Source organism: Gigantopelta aegis, chromosome 12, assembly GCF_016097555.1.
Source record: "Gigantopelta aegis isolate Gae_Host chromosome 12, Gae_host_genome, whole genome shotgun sequence".
In the NCBI taxonomy this organism is placed as follows: domain Eukaryota; kingdom Metazoa; phylum Mollusca; class Gastropoda; order Neomphalida; family Peltospiridae; genus Gigantopelta; species Gigantopelta aegis.
In genome coordinates, this window is record NC_054710.1 from 21,586,890 (window position 1) to 21,602,290 (window position 15,401).

The following is a 15,401-nucleotide window of genomic DNA, read 5'->3' on the forward strand; positions in this document are numbered from 1 at the left end:
TCTTTGGGATTAAAATATAATGTATCTTACGAAAAGTTCTTTGTAGTAGCCGTCTTGGAATTCTATAATGATACCATATTCCAGTTAGGAAACCATTGTAATAAATAAATTCCCTGACCCCCCAATACTCAGTAACTCACACTAAACGTTTTCCCATTATGTATATGATGTCAAATGAATAAACAGCTAGTTTAATGTTCTGAACACCATAGTGTTAGCCATGTTAGATTTAAGCAGTGATAAAATGTGACTACATAAACAAATGAACACCAGAATTGAATTCCTTGCACTTTAAAACCCATAATTGAAACTGAAAGGACTGTTGGGGATACAGACACAACATTCTTTCTTTTTTCTCTCTCTTTTTTGTTTGCTGATCATTATGTAGGCCATCTTGGATTTAAATGATGATTTAACACCCTAGTTAACCTAAAGTAACTCCTAACTTACAACCAAATGAAGTCTTTAACCATTGAATTTTAATGACAGCAGCGCTCAATTTTTACGGTCGTCCGGTCGTCTGTGACGACCTAATATTCAGTCGGGCAACTTAATTCTATGATACTAGTTGCCCGTCGGACAACTGACTTTTATTTAAACACCAAAAGGAGTTGTGTCACATAATAATGTGCAGTTTCCTTGCCCACAATCGATTTTAAACTGTCGTTATCTAAAGTAGAGGGGATGAATTTCCGCGATCACGAAAAACACAGACGGAATCGCGGAATTTAGTAACTGAAACGGAATTTACGATTTTTTTTTAAAAATAACCTTCAAAAGTTGTATTTCTGGTTCAAGCACCATTATAAATCTTTTTGGTAGTTTTAAGATTCAATATTAATAATATACGCATATAGTGTTTTTGTATGCTAACTTTCGTATGCCTAAACACTACCAGAACCGTTCATTCTCGGAAGTTACGCTGTAAGCTTGTAACAAAGCATGTTGACTGTTTACCTGTGTCACTTTACACAGTAAAATTTAATTTGAAATATAAAAATAAACATTAACTAATACAATTTTAGAATGTTGATTATATAACAAGATTTCTAGTATGTACAATTTCAATATTTTTTTAATAATACTTATTACGATTCGTAAGCATAACCGATTTACACAACGCTTTCGTTGGAAAACATAATTTCGTAAACCTTTGGGCATATTCGTTAATCTGTCTGTACAGAAGCAATTCACATTTATAGTCGCTCCCACAGGGAACACCTTTTTTCATGCTATAGAATTTACTACACATTAATTATTTTTGAACCGATTGTTTTCTAAATTGCACACAAAAATAGAATTTTACTTTTCTTCTTACTGCATGGTTTATGTAGCACGTGCTACGTCCCCGCATTTCAGGGGGTCCCGCGGTGAGTAATTGTGTACATTTATTTTCCCCAGGTAATTTATCCCCTCTCCCCGAAGGGGTTGAAAAATATATATCTTGGGAATTGGGCCCCGCTGTTATTTGTGCTATTGGCCCTGCGAATCCTTAAACTGGCTCTGAATACATAATTCTAAACAATTGTTGTTGTTGTTGTTTTTTTGTGGGTTTTTTAAAGGCCTTCATTTAAAAGTTATAAAACAATGTCGAAACTGTAAACGATCGACAGAACAGTGCTTAGTATCGGTTCACTACCGCTGGCCTATATCCAGCTTGACCCGACCACGTTTGAATATGTAATTTGTGCACACGGCACGCTAGTTAGGTTACAGAGAAACATACATGTATAATCGAGTGGGTACTAGTAATTCTTACTTGTGCACTTTTTTTTTTTGGTTCACATTTTGTAATCATACTGGACCAAATAAAATGTTATCATGTATTTATTTATTTATATATTTTTGGCAACTAATGTAAGATTACAAACAATGCATTACCAAGTTCTTGTTAATATTTTCATGAAAATAGCGGGGTTTGTCAAATGTGTGTTTTGTTTATGAATCTTAACCATAATCCATTAGGCCTAAATGAAATGAAACTGAAAGCCACACAATCAACAATTATGTATTGTTTGAATTTAAGGGAGAATGGATCTCTTTATTATTATTAAATACAAACAATAATTAACAGTAATTAAGTTTGTAACTTTGTTTTAACTGCGGCTAATGTACGGACGAAGGTCGAAACTGTCTAAAACCAAGTGGTGCAGTTTATACACCAATGCGTGTAATAGGCCAGAAAATATGGTACATCACTTTTTTAGTCTTTATTAGTGGCAAGTAAACATTACTTACCTTCTTCTTTTTTTAAGTTTGTGTCAACAAAAATGTTTACAGGTATTTAAAAAATAGCAATAGCCAACAAGCTCAGAGCTGGAACAATAAAACACAAATGGATATAGTTTATAATAATAAAACATGACACTAATTAACACACAAAAAGGAAAAAACCCCACACGGAATTTGCAAAAATCTGAAACGGAAAATCATCCCCTCTACTAAAGCATCAGTCGAAATCACGTAGGTTTGTTTGCCACTCGGAACTCCTCGGCCGATTCTGTGAGACATCAGGAAAAATCGTAATCAGCTGAAGTATTACGAATAGTAAACATTCCAGTGCATTCGATTGGAACATAGAGTGCATTCGATTAGAAAATAGCTGATGTGTCGCCAAATCACAACAATCTTAAGCAATTAGGCCCTATGTGTACATGTGTATAACTACAAACATTTAAAAACATTATTAAAAAGTAATGTATTTTATTGTCAGAGATTGACCGGCCTCGGTGGCGTCATGGCAGGCCATCGGTCTACAGGCTGGTAGGTACTGGGTTCGGATCCCAGTCGAGGCATGGGATTTTTAATTCAGATACCGACTCCAAACCCTGAGTGAGTGCTCCGCAAGGCTCAATGGGTAGGTGTAAACCACTTGCACCGACCAGTGATCCATAACTGGTTCAACAAATTCCATGTTTTGTGCTATCCTGCCTGTGGGAAGCGCAAATAAAAGATCCCTTGCTGCCTGTCGTAAAAAAAGAGTAGCCTATGTGGCGACAGCGGGTTTCCTCTAAAAAAAACAGTGTCAGAATGACCATATGTTTGACGTCCAATAGCCGATGATAAGTGGCGTCGTTAAATAAAACACACTTTTCTTTTTTTTATTGTCAGACAGTACATATTAAATTTTACACTGACAACATATTAATTCCAAACCTGCTGGTTACTGTTTTATTGGAATATAAATATAACTCTAGTTTCAAAACACGGATGAAATCAGGGCAACAAATTTTTGGAGGGGCAACCTCAATGTGAACCCATACTTGCCCTCTGGGCAAGCAACCAAAATCCTTAAAATAGAGCACTGGACAGTCAAAATCTTGATCTGCTTGAAATACAATAAATTGTGATTTGGTGGTTTTGACTGCCACAGTGGCAGCCATCTTGGATTTAAATACAGGATTTCAGCCAGAGGGTACGAAGGATAAAATTCCATACACAAAAATCATGGAAATTAATTAATACATTTTTATAATTCTTAGAAAGATAATATTAAGAGAACTTCTATTTTTAAAGTCCAATTTCAAAAATTTGAAACGCATAACCACTGAAATGGGAAACCTATGATCATTTTGTTTTTAATAATCACAGAACTGACCAATTACTTAGTCCCATTGAAAAGAAAATTATCATTTGTATTGTAGGTGGTCGTTTTTGCTTCAACGTACCATGCAATGTACATGTAGGCCTATTATTACCCATATGGGTTCAAATATACGGGGTAATATTTTTTCGATCTCTGCACAGTGTGCAGATTGCATGCTTCTACAGTCACTGATTGGCTGGCTTTAAAAAGACAAGATTTGATTGGCAATTACATACTGCCGGGACTACTTTTTGTTCATTCATGATTCCATTCATCGGTCAAACTATTACTACGAACTTCAAATATTTTTATACGATACGAACATTTACGGAATTAAAAATCAAAATATATGTACAAATGTTTAAAAATGTTTTTATTTTATTATTTTGACTGGGGTTTTTTTAAACTATTTTTCGGTGGATACTGTTGGGTGTGCACCAGTAACGGCGCGTATGAATATATTGTTATGGCTGGTAGAGCTTGTTCAGAGATATCATAGGAAGGCTTAGTGACAGTAAGGAGCAGTACTTGTACTAAGGAATAAGCTCTGCCTTAGAATTAGCTTATAACTATGTATACCACATACTCTAGTCACTTACCGATTACTCGCAAGTACCAATACCTTAGTTAAACAAAAGAGAACTAAAATAGAAATGGATACCAATAACGCCACCCCCACAAATGAGAAAAAAGGGCCTAACCCGCAAACTGTGGAAAACATAATCAAAGTTGACATAATAGTAGAAGACCCTGATAAGAACGAAACCCAATCCCCCCGGTCCCCCCCCCCCCCCCCCCCGACCCCTCGACCCATCGCCACCCTGCGTACCAACCGAAAACCACCAGCGCCCAAAACCAGAATAGATAGCGATGTGGAATTTGTCTCAGCAAACCCCAAAAGAACGGATATTGATCAAGCCATTAAGCTAGCCCACAACTCAACAACAGTGGATAACGCCCCTAATACCCCCCGCACTGCCTCCAAAAGGAAGTGCGAACTAAATCTAAGTAGGGAGGACTCCGGCGCAGAGGACATGGAGGAAAAAACTAGCGAGTTAGACTCAATCCACCCCAAGGTGCCAATAGCCAATAGATTTCAAATCCTAACAAACACACAGGTACACAAAAAACCCAAAAACCCAGGCTCACAAGCAAACACCACATACAGGAATCAGACAAGTGTTAATCAAGGGTCAGAACCCAACATTTTATGAGTTTATATACAGGCAAAAAACCAGCACTAACATGACAAACACAAAAGCCATCTACTACCACACCCAAACGAGCACAGGTGAAACATTTATTAAAGGAGATGAGACCGCTCTTAAAGCACTCAGCACCGTTTTTCACATCTACACGAGCCCGAGCTCAGACACAATAGGGCAATTCCACGGTAACGGAATTACGAGTTGGAGAGATATTTCAGGCATTAAACTCAGCTAGTCCACATAAGAAAAATTATCATAATGATGTAACTATGTAATACACTAGTACTGCACTAGTGCTTGTCATGGGCAAAAGTGAGACTCCCTACTGCAAGGTGTAGTGCATGAGTACTTAATTAAAGTTTGGTAACGGAATTACGTAAAAACGGACACCATTTTTACGGGCACCGCAAAACATCTACAAACTCTGTGAAGTATGATGAAATAATTATTTATCTTCATGATGGAATGATCTCCTAATGACTTGTGATTGACAAAATAGAAATTATATTATAAATTATCTTTTCATAATTTTGTTGTACAACACTGAATGCCGGTAACGGAATTACACAGTTCGGTAATGGAATTACCGCTCTGAATTTACTTTTGAAAAACAATATTTATTTATTTTAAATTTGATTTGCAAATATGTTGCATAATTTTAAGTTTTAAGTTAAATAATAATTCAGTATACTTGTTTTAAGCATTCATACTAATATTTCAAATGATAACTAGTTTCAATATCGGTAAAATGTACACATACATGTATATGAGTGGATTTTTAAACTAGCACTAAACTGTGTACATATTACATAGTAAATGTTTAAAATGTTTGATAGCAATTGAAAAAAATTCTTGAACAGTGACATTGTTAATAACAAAGAGAATTACACCAGGTCAGAGGAACACAGGCCAATTAAAATTATATAAACTGACCATCAAACATCTAGATTGTATTATGGTAAGTGAAAGATATTATGCCTAATAATAAAATTCCTCATCTATCTGAGGTTATGATAACATACATGACAACATTCAAAACACCAGTATTTTCTCTTTTGGCCAACCAAACATGCCATCTTTCCATTTTAAGAATTTTACTCAGATCAGATTTCCTTGTAAAGACAGCATTAACACTATAAAACGGTTGCTTTTTTTTGTCCATTATATACATTTAAAAGCATAAAGTTGGTAATTAGAATGATACTTTCCATTTTCTGGATATCCTGTCATTTAAATATAAATTATTAAATACATGTACAGTCAATAAAGTAAAATTAAAGTTTTCTTCAAGTAAATATGTTATGTTACATTTCCACTTTCTGGACGCTATATATGTTTAAAGATCTATACAGACCTTGAAATAGTGGCCTGTAAAAAGTGAAAAGAAGTCTATTTTTAAATCTTGCAAGTGAAATTAACATTCACCTGCTAAAATTAACTTAAAATCGCATCATTTGTAAAAAAAACCCAGATGTACGTAAGATCATCTCATCTTCTATTTAGCTTAGGCCGAGCTCATAATTCTGTTACATTTTAATTTTATAATGCTCTAAACTACATATCAGAGGTCCTAATTTTCCACACATTGTCCCAAACCCTACATTCACGTTGTGCTGTCTTATTTCCAGCAGGCCATTTTTGTTTCACAGCAGGCCACATTTCTTTTGGCCTGCTATTTAGAAAATAAATAATGGCAGGCCATATTTTGCTTCATATTTTGAGCCCCGATATAATTCTAGTAGGTTTCGATTATAACTTGAATTTTGTCATGGATTTGCAGAAGTTTAGTCATCATAATGAAACTTTTAAGTAGTACTGTTTGGTTAAAGTGTATCAGATTTCCGTAATTTCTATATTGTTAATGGATGACATTTATATTTGCTATGGGTGTTCCGCAAATGCATTTGGAGCCACTACTAGTACTATTACCATATGGATTTTTTAAAAAGATTTTGTATATATTCTTATTGTTACATCACTTGATGTATTGGTGTATATGGATAAGAGTGTAGCATTTTAGTACTATGTAGGTTTATATTAAAGTGTTTCTTGACACTATATACCAAAGACGGTAATGGAATTACAAACCTATGGTAACGGAATTACATATGTTTACAGCTATATAATTTTACTAATAATGTATGAATTTGAAAGTAAATGTGTCTGATTATGTTCATTAACATATACTCAGAGAATATGAGTTGATTCCTTGATTACATATATATGAATAATACAATCTAACTTTTTGTTTGTTTTCGGTAACGGAATTACAAACTGATTCTATGTTTTCTAATTTCCCCTAAATCTAAAAAAAATTTGGTTTTCATTAAAGTGGACTATGAAGTATAGTACTTTGTTAGTGGTAAAACAAAAACACTAATAAAAAGAATATTACCTTCAATTACATGGCTGCTGTACATAAATTCATAGTGTGTATTACGGAAGTGTCATATTTTTAGTGTGACGGTATCCTCATAAAATAGCTAAAGTCAAACACATCCATTTATTTTACAATATTTTACTTATCAGATTTGGATTCTCCAGACATTTTTACATTAAAAACAATCTTAATATATAAGGAATAACATCATTTGATTTTTTCACTCCATGTCCACTTTAGCGTGGAATTGCCCAATATCAGTAGTTCAGCTTATATCAGTGACCACTGCACCAGGCACACGAGACGATGTTTGCAAGCACGAGAGCGGAACCACTGACCAAACCAGGCAAGCCAGATTATAAACAGACCAAAGCGGCTAGCGCAACAGTGCTTCACAACATTAAAAACGCCTTAACAAACATGCAAACAAAAGCACAGACAAAAACTGGTTTTTTCCTCCTGTCCAAAAAACGTCGCCACAAACAATTCAGAAAAAGTAGCTGACCTAAAAGAAGGGCCCAAATCCACCACGTCCGCTGTAGAAAAAAACACTCCGGAGTCAGACGCCATCTTCTCCTTCGGAAGCCACACGGATACACCGGTCATAGGAGAAGATACCCAAATGGAAGTACGTCAAGCATCGCCCACCTACAGCGCCGAGCAGCTGGGTACATCAGGTAACCTCGAGGTCAAAAACAACTCAACAACAAGGAATGCTACCAAACCCATTAAAACTAGGCAACCCCCCAAAACCCCAACGATTAGCAAAGTAGGAAAAAACCCAACTCTAATCATTCAAAAACCTAAGCAAACATCAAGGTCGGAGCCCAGCAAAAACGCTTACCCGATATCTCTTCTTAAAGACCAAAATGATAGTAGCACCAGTCAAAACTAGACAACAAAAGCCAACCAAAACGCCAGCCACAGCGCCCAAAGATAGTGTAGGCCCACCCACCCGTCCCACCACCACCCCCACCCCCACCCCCACTACTAACACCGTCCCAAGCCCCTTCTACAAGGAAGTGCCAACAAAAAAACCCGGCAATATGAGAAACCAACCCAACGTCCAGAGCCAAACCCCCACCCCACCTCCAAAACCACGACCCCCACCACCACCCCCGCCCCCACTAACAAATGGTTGGCCAAACTCCACCCACTACCAGCCCACGCCACCTCACTCCTAACTGAGAGAGGATAACCCCAACCTGTCTATCAACGAGGTAACAACCTGGACAAACGGTTACCTCCTTATTACAACCACCCAAACCAGGCAACCACTCTTATCATAGTGCAAGGGCGCAGACACTCGCTCCTCCCATATGAGAAAAAACCAAGTAAGTGCCACCACTGTCAGCAGTGGCGACACGGCGCCGCTAAACAAAACAAAATTTTGGGGCGCGTTATTTCGCACCTGTCAGATTTGACGGGTGTTGACGGGTGTGATAGCGCTCGCGCCCGTCAAAAAAGGTCTTTTTTGTGTCTGTAGTAAATAAATATTTTAAAATGGTGCATAAATATTGGCACCCCCTTGTATCCAAAACGATTTGCATGACCGATGATTCGGCGCAGTAGATGTGGATCGTTGACCCCGCTATTTATAGACCGCCCATAACCTCACTTTGTAGCCCATAAACGCTACACTATTGTCCCATGATTATTTTAGTACTTTTTTGTTTTGTCTTGTTAAAAATATTACTATGAAAATGAACGATCACACATGACCCAGTTTCGATGCCTAAGATGCCTACATGGATCTTATTTCGCTTTTATTTTTTTAGACAACTGTGAACTAGAATGACTGTCAATTAAGGTGTAAAACTTTCGTTTTGTTTGCATTTGTCTGTTTTCCTTTTCAGTTTAAACAAAAATAACCGATTTTTTTTTTTAAATTATACTGTTTACTATAATTTAAAAAATGCGGGAAAGGTGTTTTTAGACTGGTTTTAACAGTCTTAATATCAACAAGGCTGACCTACTTAGCGTTTATATACACAAAAACAGGTGAATGATTTATTTTGAAATTATGATATAATTATCGATAATTTTAATGTTTTTTTAAAATTGCACCCTTAACAATAAATATGTTGATACTTGATTACTTATTGAAAAAGGAAATGAACTTTAATTCGTTAAAAACACCGAAAAACATGACAACTTCCTAAGCATACTTAAGCAAAATACCAAGTGCGCCGAATCACCGGACGCGCCGATACACCGGACACGGTTGTATGGGGTCTTCCCTGAGAATGAAAATGGGTTACGTTTGGGTTACGGTTAAGAAAATTATACAATAATGATAAGAGTAATTAATTTTGTCCAAATGTTAACTTTAAAATAATAAAATCTTAAGAAATATTTGGTTATGGCGCCATACTCATTTTACCCTCTGGCAGAAACCCCGATATAGTAGAGACCGCACCGGAAGACTGGTAGCGCCACTCACATCCGTTACACCATTGCCGAATGCAAGGTTTGAAAAGTACATGTTAGTTAACGTCTATAAAACATTTATTGTTTAATATTGGAAGAATACCAGTACTTATAACAGGTGTAAAATACATTGATAAAACTTTATAACAAATATAGAACTCGTGTTACTTGCCACTTTACGTTTTATTCAGTGGCAAAGTGAAAAAGTAGCGATATCGCATTTAATTATTGAAAAATAGTATTGTTGTCGTTATTGCAAGTATTTATTTTTGTGAGGTAATTATATTTAATTTATTACTCTTGCAGTACATGACAAAATTTAGATGTTTTGATTTATAGTATAACTGTGATCGCCCGTTAACAACATCTTCCTGTTTGTCTGTTTACTACAATCCAAGATGGCGGATATTTGTTTACATTTTCAATGATTTGTTATTATGAATACATTTATTGTGGCCCTGACACATCTGTTGTTAGGGAATCACATAAAAATAATCCCTATAACCACATCTTTATAATTAACGGATGTAGGACAATATGTCACTGGAAAAAATGTCAAGTCAAAATATCAACTATTAAAGTGGAAGGAAGTAAGGAAATGTTTTATTTAACGACACACTCAACACATTTTATTTACGGTTATATGGCGTCAGACATATGGTTAAGAACCACACAGATATTGTGAGAGGAAACCCGCTGTCGCCACTTCATGGGCTATTCTTTTTCTATTAGCATCAAGGGATCTTTTATATGCACCATCCCACCGACAGGATAGTACACACCACAGCCTTTGTTACACCAGTTGTGGAGCACTGGCTGTAATCAATTAAAGTGGTACCTAGGTAAAAATGTCAACTTTGACATTATACTTAATGTGTAAAAAAACACTTTTTAAAATCATAACCATGTATTCTACGACTTTTCGTTTCACCAATTAAACCACTGTTTGCACACCTTTGACAGCACTAAATCTGTATATAATTGTCTCAATAACACAGCATGGGTGATGTAATTTTGTTTTTTAATGCCACTAACTTATTTTTAAAAAATCAAAAGACAGGCTCGCTAATAAGCCACACAAACAACAATTAAGCATTCTCTAATTATTCCAAATTTTGTAATTATGAAGAAACTCAATTTCCCAAAACCTAACACATACATCTGTTATCTCTCTTGCTCTGTCCTTCTTTTCCTCTCTCCCCCTCTTTCACTGTCTCACTTCTCTCTATCTCTCATATATATCACACACACACAAGTTGACATTTTGACAGAGATACAACATTAAGGGTACACATAATGTCCTCTTACATATTGACCATTGACCTGTATATCATTTTTTTCCATGGCCGACTGATGCTCTCTACTCTGTACAATTGAATGCTGTGATAATGCGGGTAACGAATGAGGAGTTACATATAACACATGACGATGATGGTAATGTTCATTTGTAATGTACAAATGAGTTTTATTACATTCCACATGTTGTATGATATATGCTTATGCAACAAAAATGGCCGTTTTCTTATGTTGAACCCCTTTTGGGGGTGGATGGGTATTATAATGACCAATTAGTCGATTATAAAGATTATATTAATGGTACTGAAGGTATTTTATTTGAAAATAATGAATACATTCCTACAATTTTGAGTGTGCCAAACCTTTTGGGTTTTGATTTTTGTTTTGCAAAACGGAGTTACCTACCCTGATTACAAATTTTTTTGGGGGGAGTCGGGGCTACTTGAATTTTTTTTTTTTTTCAAATTTTTTTATTCTTTTAAAGGTATTTCTTCAGTATAGCAAACAATCAATATCATTCTTGTCATATTTAAAAAGTGTCCGCGGTCCCTAGATATAGCCTACATACACAAAAAGGATGACTTCCATCAAAGCCGCCATTATGCAACTTCAAGACTAAAAATTAATACTTGCCAAAGGGTATATCATGTACAATCGTTGTACTATATTTCCCTGCTGTGGAAGTTTCTAGCTATAACCAAGAAACGTCATTCTTTCAAAAATATGAACTTGATTTAATAGATGAACTCTTTTAGGTCTACACCTAATGTTTAAAAGTATGCCGACAGACGACTTAGAATTGAAATATTTCTAGCAAACAATACAAGCGGTAGTGAAGCCAAGCGGTAGTGAAGCCAAGTGAAATATAAATTTATCCTTCGTCAGGCCTTTCTAATAATTAAGGGGATACCGTATACTGTGAAAGTAAATTTAATTCTTAAAGATACAGTCCCGAAAAAAGTTATTATCATTATTATCATCATCATCATCATCATCATCATAATAATAATAATTATTATTATTATTATTGTTATTAGTATTATTTTATTTTTATTATTGTTGCTACTATTATTATTATTGTTGTTGTTATTATTATTATTATTATTATTATTATCATTATGCCTGTAAAAGTAAATTTAATTCTTAAAGATACAGTCCCTAAAAAAGTTATTATCATTATTATCATCATCATCATCATAATTATTATTAGTAGTATTATTATTTTATTTTTATTATTGTTGCTGTTATTATTATTGTTATTATTATTATTATTATTATTATTATTATTATGATGCCTATTAACCTAGCTGTAACCCGTGCTGTGCATGGTAAACATTATATGGGGTTAGATCGCCTTATACTGGTAAACGGTAGTCAAAGAATCCCGTTCTAATACATCTTTTATATGCACCATCACACAGACAGGATAGTACATACCACGGCTTTTGTTACACCAGTTGTGGAGCACTGGCTGGAACGAGAAATAGCCCAATGGGTCCACTGACGGAGATTGATCCTAGACCGACCGCGCATCACGCGAACGCTTTACCACTGGGCTACGCCCCGCCCGGGTGTTTAATGATGAATAGTACTTGCTCAGAGTACTTTCTGCATTATTATACGAATATGTAACCTTTGCTCTTTAGTGATATTTACAATCTACTGGAACATGTGGCAAATGATCGTTTCCAAAAACAATTATGCCACAATGTATTAAAGAATGTCAAAAGAAGTATCAAATCTTAAAGCTATTATAAGAATAAACAGAAAGACGCACATATGGAGATGGATAGTCATTATACATTATACACTATACATTATAGTCTAATTAATGCTTATGAAGCTGGCAGACTTGCCGTCTTAAAACATATATTAAAGATGATCCTAGATGTTTGTGGACATCCTAATGATCCTACTGAAGATGCAGGACATTTCTTATGTCATTGTCCACTTTTCAGGGAACATCGCAATACCCATTTTCAGAAATACGAGGGTCAGTCCAAAAGTAAGTTTATAAGATATATCTTCTGGACATATCTGTCAAATTATAACAAATACGCTCATTACGTTATGTTTCAATGTAGTCCCCACCATTATTTTTTTCAAATCTCTGGGGTGTAATGGTGAACCCATGTCTCATCTCTAGTGACAACGGCCATTCAGAAAACAAATGATTGCACAGACCTCCTATTTGGACCACTGTCCCAGTCGAGTCACCATCTTTAATTAACAACCATTTAACTCGCTCTCCATAATCTAAGTTAGATGACTAAATGAACACGCCCTTAAATTTTGTTTTCATGGCGAGGTTTTCATAGGTCATTGCGTTTTAATATAGTGATTTCTACGACTGCATTGGCCAGTGATGCTACAGAGTTCTGTTCTCTTTGACAGTCGGACGAAGGAAGAATTAGTGTACAATAATATGTCTAAATATGTTTAGACTCATATGAGTGCCACGAATAGTGGTAAAGCACTCGGGTCGGTCTAGGATCGATCCCCGTTGGTGGCCCATTGGACTATTTCTCGTTCTAGCCAGTGCACCACGAATGGTATATGAAAAGCCGACGTATGCGTTATCCTGTCTGTGGGACATATAAAAAAATTCCTTGCTACTAGAGTTTTCTCTCTAAGACTAAATGTCAGAATTAACAAATGTTTGACATCCAATAGCCGATAGTTAATAAATCATTGTGCTCCAGTGGTGTCGTTAAACAAAACAAACTGTAACTGTAACTATTGCTGTGCGTTCTTTATTTATTAATTTCAAACCTTGGCGTTTATTTTATTTTTATTTTATTGTCAGGCCTAGTATTGGTGATTAGTATATGCATACGTCGTCTTTATATATACTCTTCAAAAAAATAGGGACCGGCCTCGGTGGCGTCGTGGCAGGCCATCGGTCTACAGGCTGGTAGGTACTGGGTTCGGATCCCAGTCGAGGCATGGGATTTTTAATCCAGATACCGACTCCAAACCCTGAGTGAGTGCTCCGCAAGGCTCAGTGGGTAGGTGTAAACCACTTGCACCGACCAGTGATCCATAACTGGTTCAACAAAGGCCATGGTTTGTGCTATCCTGCCTGTGGGAAGCGCAAATAAAAGATCCCTTGCTGCCAATCGGAAGAGTAGCTCATGTAGTGGGTTTCCTCTCAAAATCTGTGTGGTCCTTAACCATATGTCTGACGCCATATAACCGTAAATAAAATGTGTTGAGTGCGTCGTTAAATAAAACACTTCTTTCTTTTTCTTTCAAAAAAGTAGGGGAACCTGAAATATTAATGTTAATATCAACTATTAGACCGAACATACGTTTTGACCACAGACATCCTAGTAAAGAACGTCCAGGTCTGTTTATTAACACACCGAAACACATTCCATAGTTTGCACATGCATCACGCAGTTGTATTACTGTCTGGTTATGAATAAAAACAATTTAAATAAAAACACCCGTTGATTGTGGCTGTCAATGTCAAATAAATTCTGACAGATGTATTTATAAATATGCTAGCTAATTAGATAGATTCTATTCACAAGGTTATTGTAGTTTGGTTCCATCTGTCAAACAAAAGAGAGAAACCACAGGACATGTCAGGACATAGGGTTTAATTTGCACATTCAGAACAGGTGTTGTAGCGCACGCCTGTCTTGGGCGCAGGTGTCGGCTCTTGACGGAATAGGTGAGGAGTGGTGGGGTAGGTGGGGTGATCGCTCGCGCTGGCAAGTGCCACTGTCCCGTGGGATTATAGCCAAATAGAAACTTGGTAATTTCTTGGAGGTAATTTGGTCAAGCTGCTCATTTCAGAGATAGCGGGTGCCGTCTATGACTACCCTAGTTCCGCACAAAATTTGAGTAGTTTGTAAATAAATAAATAAAATAAATTTGAAAAATGTTTGAAAAATCATTTAAAACAATTCAATTAATCGTTTTCTCCCCCTCTCTCGCTCTCTCTCGCTCTCTCTCTCTCTCTCTCTCTCTCTCTCTCTCTCTCTCTCTCTCTCTCTTTTCAGAGAGAGAGACACACACACACACACACACACACACACACACACAGAGCCAGACACAGAGATACACAGAGAGAAATAGAGACTTACCTGCTGTATGGACGTGTCGCGACTGATAACTAAATGCTAGTCCAACCAGTTTCTCGTTTAATACCTGCTCATTGGTTTTTCACGCTACACATTGAACCAAATGACTCCTTCGGGAACCAGTCAAAACACAGTTTAGCAGAAGCGGCTATGCCGAACGAGCGCCTTCTGTTATCTCTGGCGGTGTCAGGATAACCTGTAGGATTTTTCCACGGGTGGGGTTATAGTTAGTGTATTTTATAAGTGGAAAAGTCGATCATATCACACACACACACACACACACACACACACACAGACACGACATATACGAGACATAAAACACACCACACACGAAATATTTGACACATACACACGGCATACATGACAAACACATGGCATATATTAGTCCGAATCGAACGTAGAAATTTATT

The 15,401-nt window shown here is 36.3% G+C and overlaps 1 protein-coding gene across 4 annotated transcripts in view; it reads right to left on the bottom strand.

Annotated features, from left to right (window-relative positions):
* LOC121385783 (neurogenic locus notch homolog protein 1-like) overlaps nucleotides 1-11,699 on the bottom strand; it is a 135,992-nt gene extending 124,293 nt beyond the window's left edge. For 3 of the 4 annotated variants that reach the window (XM_041516565.1, XM_041516566.1, XM_041516564.1), the window contains exon 1: nucleotides 11,534-11,699. The gene's annotated coding sequence lies outside the window, so the exon portion shown is untranslated. The remainder of the gene's footprint in view (nucleotides 1-11,533) is intronic. The other variant, XM_041516567.1, reaches the window with a different exon arrangement.
* Between the last annotated feature and the right edge of the window lie 3,702 nt (nucleotides 11,700-15,401).